We start from the raw sequence: 8,031 nt of genomic DNA, 5'->3' as shown, positions 1-8,031 counted from the left end.
ACAACCACCACATTTATCTCATTTCTGCCAATCTGATAACAACTTTTATAAATGATAAAAGACAGTCAGCACAATGGAAGCATTTAACTTTCAGATAAATACCATCTCAAATGGATTGTCATACTCAAGTCTGCAACACTAAAGAATGATCAAATAAAATGCAATCCTACAAAACATTTAAGTTAAATTATTCAAAAGTACTCAACTATTTCATACTAGCATGCTTGAATATGTAGTATTCTAATACATTAAGGTAAATGACAAAAACACATGTTATTGACCAAGGTTTACACATTAAGCAAATGTGCATAGTAATCAGTGTACAAAACACTTCATGTTCGGGTTGCCACCTCTGACTCAGGAAAATTCTGGAGATTTGGAGACAATGCCTGGAGGGAGCAGATTTGGGGAGGAAGCTCAGTGGAGCTGTGACGTCACTTGAGCCCATGAAAATGCAAGAGTCCAGTAGCACCTGAAGGAGTGAGCAGTGAGAATCTTTCTTTAAGGTTCTTCTGGACTCTTGCTCTTTTCTACCGCTACAGACAGACCCATCTTGATCTATTTCATAACTGGTTGCACAGTGCCCTAGGACAAAGCTTACAGAGAAAGAAATTTTATATTTACCTGTATATATGGCTGATGGTCAGCATATGTTCCTGCCTTCTCAGTTACTGCAGACACAATCCAATTTGTAGTGCTTTGGCATTTAGCCATAACTGTGAGAAAGGAAGTTATGATGCAGAGTAGGTGGAGTACGGTAGGAAGTGCAGCATAATTGTTGCGATTATTTCAGGACTGAATAGACGGGAGCCTTTTGCCCTTTCTTGTCTCACAGGAGAACATAAAACCCGAGGCCTTATATTTCACTCCCTAAACTTTAAGGCACAACAGCCTATATTGTCTAAACATAAAGACAAATTACATTACATGGGTTATGTTTGATACTGACCATCAGACAGAGGCTATTTCTAACTCAAGTGCTCCATGCACACACTGTCCCACTTCAAGAGTTGTACCTTTCAAATGTTAAGAATGGACGGGAAACTTAATACTAAGGGAGGCATTCTGATTTTTGCTATTTTCTTGCTCACACTCAGGTCCACATCGGAAACAAAGAGTTTTCAGATGTCAAAACCACAAGTAACAGACCCCATTTCTCCAGCAATGTATTAATAAAACAGCAACATTTGGTTACATCTCATAAATCACACAACTTCTGAGTCCTAAGACTTCCTGTTAAATCTTACAAGTTTTCTGCAACAATTTCATTTAGGTTCATCAATTAAGTACTGTGATGCACTTTTGCTTACACCACCTGGAGAAAAGCAAAGGGACTCCTGTGCACCAAAACTGCTTGTTTATACAGCACAAACCATACACAAGTACATAAATGCAAACACAGAAGGCATACCAGCAGTTCTGGAAGAAGGTATGTTTGCATCCTAGAAGCCTACACACACAGGATTTGAAAAGCTGACAGATATTTCTTAGTAACAAAAGCATTTCAGATTAGCAGGAAATATTAAACTAAAAGAAAACATTTAACCTAGAGGTACAGTCAATCAGAAGCATGTGCCACAGGTCTGTAGCACTCCACCATGACTGCATCATTAGGGCCTGCAACCCTGGCTATGCAGAGCCAATACTGCATTTCTGACTGTCTATCCAAAAGCACACTGTCGCATCCTCTATAGACTAGAGACAAAACCTTCCAAGGCATGTGTAAGCACTAGAGTGGCATTAAGTCTTACTATATTTGCCAAGAAGATTGGACACTACTACTGTACATTGCACAGCCTGAGCTTCCTTTGGTTTTCCATCTCACAGCAGGTTCCATAGCACAACAGCCAAGCCAGTTAAAAAAAACAACAACCACAAACCACATTCTTTTTTGGCTGTCAAAGCTGAACACATCCAAGAAAGCACCAGCTCTGAGTATGCTTCTCAGTTCATGTACCTAGTACTTCTTTGGATTTTTGTCATAACTCCCTAGGCCTAGAGTGATATTTTAAATGAGTCCAGATTTGCAACTGAGCTTTACTCAGAAGATAGAAGAAAAGTTGGATTTATACCCCACCCTTCATTCGGAGTCTCAGAACAGCTTACAATCTCCTTCCTTTCTTCTCCCCACAAGAGACACCCTGTGAGGTAGGTGGGGCTTAGAGAGCTCTAAGAAAACTGTGATTGACCCAAGGTCACCCAGCTGGCTGCATGTGGAGGAGTGGTGAATCAAACCCAGTTCTCCAGATCCTCTGGGCCAGAGGCAGACCACAGTTAGCTGGGCTCTGTGAAGGAGCATGAAGAGAGCTCCTGGAGTGTTTCAGGGTACATCAACACACCAAGGTATTTCTAGGTGAAAGCATCCACTTGGGGAAGTGAGGATGAATGCTCACAGACCATTTCCAGTCACCTGTGGGAAGTGTGCCATGTTTGTCTTCCTCCCTGAGGACAGGACAGACCACACTTGCCAGGAGTATAAGTTGATAGGACTCTTAGAGGAGAAGGTTCGAAGCCTGGAGGAAAGGATTACTATTCTCCATGAGATCAAGGAAGGGGAGGAGTTCATTAAGGAGTTCATTGACGTCATGCAGAGGGAAGGAGAGACCAGTCAAACTGACAACAGTGTGGTTGACTGCCCTAACAAAATTCCTCAGAGTGTCACAGCAGGACCCCAAAGGTGTCAAGTGAAACTGCACTCTGTGCCATTAGATCTGAGGAATCGATTCCAGGCCCTTGTGGTGGAGGCAGAGATGGAAACACTGCCAGTGGAAGTATCACAAACACAAGGAAGACAGAGAAATGAGGACAGGGAGATACAAAGAAATGGCACTGGAATGAAAAGGAAAGTGTTGGTCATTGGTGACTCTCTGCTGAGGGGTATAGAATGTCATTGTCCAGGCCCGACCCCTTGGTCCGAGAGCTGCGTTGCTTGCCGGGGCAAAAATTAAAGATATTACAGACAGGATCCTAAAACTCATCAAACCTACAGAGCATTATCCATTTGTGATGGTCCATGTGGGAACCAATGACACGGCCTTGAACACCATCGAAAACATTAAGGGTGACTATGAAGCTCTAGGGAGGAAGCTGAAGGGAATGGGAACATGGTAGTGTTCTCTTCAATCCTTTATGTCATAGGAAGGGGAATATGACCCAAACAGACAATAATAGAGGTGAACCACTAGCTGTGTTGGTGGTACCAGAAGGAGCGATTTGGATTCTGGGACCACAGGCTAGGTTTTCTGGACGACAACCTACTAGCACGCAATGGACTTCACCTATCCAGGTCAGGGAACAATGTGTTTGGCAGAAACCTGGAGAGATTCATCAAGAGGGCTTTAAATTGACACCACAAGGGGAAGGAGACGACCAACATAGGGACTTACATGGAGGAGAGCAAACAAGACCCAACTGGGAGGGCCGGGTCTAATGGAACCAAAGGCTTCAGATATCTATGTACCAATGCTCAAAGGTTAGGCAATAAGAAGGAAGAGCTTGAGCTTCTAATGCAGACAGAGGGATATGATTTAGTAGGCATTACAGAGACTTGGTGGGATGAACCCCAGGACTTGAATGTAGTAGTGGATGGATACTAGTTGTTTAAGAAAAAATGAAAGGGTTGAAGAGGAGGCAGAGTGGCACAGTATGTGGGGAGAGGGTTTGTTTGTCAGGAAATACTGGGGAAGGAAGGCAACAGAAAGTATCTGTGTACGGATAAGGGAAGGAAGGACAAAAAGTATTGTGGTTGGAGTCTGCTACAGACCCTGACCAGGATGAGGAGGTGGATGCTGCCCTCCTTGAACAGCTTGACAGGGTATCCAAACAACATGACCGGGTAGTTATGGGTGACTTCAACTTCCCTGATGTGTGCTGGGAGACAAACTCAGCAAAGAGTCCACAGTCACACAACTTCCTGACCTGTCAGGACAACAATTTCCTTCATCAAATGGTGGAGGAAGCTACGGGGGACTCGGCCATACTCAACTTAATATTGACCAACGGGCAAGAGATGGTAGATAGGGTGAAGGTGGTGGGGATGTTAGGGGGAAGTGACAATGTCCTGCTAGAATTCCTTTTGCTGTGGGAGACCAAGGAAGTTCGTAACCACACATATAAGTTAGATTTCAGTAAGGCAGACTTTAATAAACTGAGAGGTATAATGAGAATCATTCCAAGGGCAAGACTGCAGGAAGGCAAAGGACCAAGTGAAGGGTGGGCTCTCCTAAAACAAGAGCTCTTGCAAGCTCAAGCCATCACTATTCCAACAAGAAGGAAACATGGTAGGGGATCCAAGAAGCCAATGTGGACGAACGGAGAATTGCATGATGTGCTAAGGGAGAAAAAGGAAACGTTCAAGAAATGGAGGCAAGGACGTACCTCTAAAGAAGAGTATCTGTGGGTTGATAGGCACTGTAGGTTAGCCATCAGAGGCCAAAGCTCACAGTGAGCAAAAGCTAGCCAGGGAGGCTCACTACAATAAGAAAATCTTCTTCAGATACGTGAGGAACAGACACAAGATAAAAGAGGCAATGGGCCCATTGTTGGGTGAAAATGGAGAAACTCTGACAGAGGACAGAAAGAAAGCAGAAAGGCTCAATGCCTATTTTGCCTCCGTTTTTTTCCCTGAAGAAAACAGGCTCATAAGAACATAAGAGCAGCCAATGTTGGATCAGGCCAAAGGCCCATCCAGTCCAACACTCTGTCACACAGTGGCCAAAAATACCAGGTGCCATCAGGAGGTCCACCAGTGGGGCCAGGACATTAGACTAGAGATGTTAGTAGGTAAGGCATGGCATCCAGGCTGCTGGCTGACATGGACAGGGAGGTAGTTGAGAAGCACCTGGCTGCATTGAATGAATATAAATCCTCCAGACCAGATGGTATGCACCCACGAGTGCTCAAAGAACTTTCTCGAGAGTTTGCAAAGCCTTTGTACATCATCTTCCAGACCTCTAGGAGGACAGGAGACATGCCACAGGACTGGAGGAGGGCAGATGTTATCCCAATTTTCAGAAAAGGGAGGAAGGATGACCCAGGAAACTACAGGCCAGTCAGTCTGACCTCTGTCCCAGGGAAGATACTGGAGCAGATTTTAAAGCGGTCGATATGCCAGCATCTAAAGGACAACTTGGTGATCCAGGGAAGTCAGCATGGATTTGTCCCCAATAGGTCTTACCAGACCAAACTCATATCCTTCTTTGATCACGTGACGAGCTTACTGGATCAAGGGAATGCTGTTGATGTTGTTTACCTGGATTTCAATAAAGCTTTTGACAGGGTTCCCCATGATGTTCTAAACTAAACGACTGTGGACTGGACTCTAGGATAGTTAGGTGGATAGGGAACTTGTTGGAGAACTGCACTCAGAGAGTAGTTGTCAATGGCATTTCATCTGAATGGAGGGAGGTGTCCAGTGGGGTGCCACAGGGCTCAGTTCTGGGCCCAGTACTTTTAAATATTTTAATAAATGTATTTGTTATCAAGTTTATACCCCGCCCTCCCAGCCAAGGCTGACTCAGGGCGGCTTACAGAACAAGTAAAAGACAACAATAAATAATTTAAATAGTCTTAAAACCATATAAACAATTTTAACATTAAAAGTTGCTAGTAACGGTGATGCTGATAAATTAATTAGAAGGTTAACAAATTAAAATTAAGATGGCGGTCGACCTTCAGGATACCATTCTAGTGGTCGACCCAGATCTAACATTGTGTGGCTGGCACAGGCTGTTTTGATTACTTCAGGGAATATGGTTATCCCTCGGGGTGGCTCCTAATTGAAAGCCTAGTGGAAGAGCTCCATGTTGCAGGCCCTGCGGAACTGCATAAGGTCCTGCAGGGCCCTGATCTCTTCTGGGAGCTCATTCCACCAGAAAGGAGTCACCATTGAGAATGCCTTAGCCCTGGTTATAGCCACCCTGGCATCCTTTGGTCCAGGAAGGGTCAGTCAATTTTGGGACTCTGATCACAGTGCTCTCTGGGGAACATGTGGGGAAAGGCAGTCCCTCAGGTATGTAGGTCCGCAGCCATAAAGGGCTTTAAAGGTAAGAACCAGCACCTTGAAGTGAATTCGGTATGCTATTGGTAGCCAGTGCAATGCCTTCAGCACAGGCTGAATGTGCTCCCGCATTGGGAGGCCCATTAAAAGCCTGGCTGTAGCTTCCAGATTTGTGACAAGGGCAGCCCCATGTCGACAGCATTACAGTAGTCCAATCTCGAGGTGACCATCACATAGATCACTGTTGCCAAGTGGTTCAAGGAAGGGAACCAGCTGCCTAGTCAGCCAAAGATGGTAAAAGGCCAACTTGACGAGAGTCATCGTAGGTTTGCAGCTTACAGATACACACCTGAACAGCATACTCAAAATTGCAACAGCACAGACATTTTGATGCAATAATTCAGAACAAGAGGTGTCAGTTATCAGACACTGTTAAATAAACAAAATATTGCAAGAATGCTAATGCTTTAAGCATGTTTTTATTTAAAAAAAAACACCTTTGTGTTTGTGTCCTTTATAAAGTTTATCTCTCCTCTACCTGGCATTACATTTTATGACACACATGGCCTGGCCCAACAAGGTCTCATTTATGTCAGATCCGGCCCTCATAACAAATGAGTTCGACACCCATGCTCTAGGCTGATCCTGCATTAAGCAGGGGGTTGGACTAGATGGCCTGTATGGCTCCTTCCAACTCTGTGATTCTAATGATTCTATTAGATTAGAGTTAATTACTAAAAGCATTTCAACTCAGTTTTCAAACATATCTTTCATTTCATGTGTCAAGATATAACCAGGGGTCATTTCATAGAAAAAGAGCTGCAGGAGCTCATTAGCATACCTAATAAGCTATTAGCATAATAGCTCATTAGCATATGCCACCACCACCCCCTGACATCACTGGACGTGATGTCAGAAGGGGAAGCAAAAGGGGGGAGGCTGGCTGGGGAAGGGGAGGCTTTTGAAGATGCCCCCCCCTTTTTGCTTCCCCAGCTGGCCTGCCAAGGTGGGCTGGGGGAGGAGCGAAAACAGAAGGGGTTTAAAGTTTAAACCCCATCTCTACAGTTGCGCAGCTGCTCTCTATTCTATTCTATGGGGCCATAGAAGAGAATGGAGAGATCATGCCACTGCTGCGGCGCGACTCTAGAGAGAAGGAGCTGGGGGGCAGGGGGCAGGGAGCTGGGGGCGGGGCTTGCCACCACCACCATTTGTGCTCACTCCTGGGCTCCCAGAGCGGTGCTGCAGCCCCAAACGACCCCTGGATATAACACCAACTATCTCAAACAATAGAAACTATATCTGAGTGCCTTTAGGATCCTCTTTCAGACATCAACCCTTTATCCTTTTACTTCATTACAACTGTTGCCAGAATCTGAACTGCAGTTTCATGGCTTATTTCAAACCCTATTCTATCCTCTCCCAATATACCACAGATGCAGTCCTTTTGATTGTGACTGGAATAGACAATCACTTCCATATATAAAGCACTGTTTAAAAAAGGCCACTGTCAGCATTCAAAATCAATACTGTTTATAATCAGAAAAAAGTCAGTGAAGCAAAAGTTTCACCATAAATAATGAAGTTCTGCTAATACATTAGTATAGAGGAGATGACTGCCCTCCAAATCACAGTATGTTAAATCCACACACTGTGCAAGCCTACGCCCCCCAAAATGACTTTTGTGTATAATGGAATTTTGAATTCAGCAGTCTTAAGCCTCAATTGTCTTGCTTCTCAATACCTGCAGCAAACTCATAAGCTGGCTTTGTACTGAAAACTTAAAACAGGTCCTGTAGTTCCCCTAACATGCCACTCCTAGCATCATAAGTGCAGTTATGTCAAACCAGTGGGCACCTTCAGACCAGCAAAAACATGCATTCACAGCGGGGCCCTGCAGGATACTATTGTGAGGACTGTGCAATTGTTTGAAATGCACATACTACACTATAAAAAGCAAATTCAATGCTTCTCATTCATGAGTCAGTTGAAATGTTAACAATCCTTCAAATACTACCAAATTATATTTCCATGCA

The 8,031-nt window shown here is 44.3% G+C and overlaps 1 protein-coding gene across 3 annotated transcripts in view; it reads right to left on the bottom strand.

The window, feature by feature from the left end:
- Positions 1 to 8,031, bottom strand: part of TP53BP2 (tumor protein p53 binding protein 2) — a 70,864-nt gene that overhangs the window by 51,216 nt on the left and 11,617 nt on the right. The window contains exon 1 of one of the 3 annotated variants that reach the window (XM_015424579.1): positions 625 to 684. The exons of the other annotated variants lie outside the window; for them this stretch is intronic. The gene's annotated coding sequence lies outside the window, so the exon portion shown is untranslated. Of the gene's footprint in view, positions 1 to 624; positions 685 to 8,031 lie in introns of those variants that run through there. 3 annotated transcript variants of the gene reach the window in all.

The sequence above is a fragment of the Gekko japonicus genome, unplaced genomic scaffold (assembly GCF_001447785.1).
Source record: "Gekko japonicus isolate JY-2015 unplaced genomic scaffold, Gekko_japonicus_V1.1 scaffold404, whole genome shotgun sequence".
Taxonomy (NCBI): domain Eukaryota; kingdom Metazoa; phylum Chordata; class Lepidosauria; order Squamata; family Gekkonidae; genus Gekko; species Gekko japonicus.
This window is presented reverse-complemented; position numbering and strand designations above follow the sequence as displayed.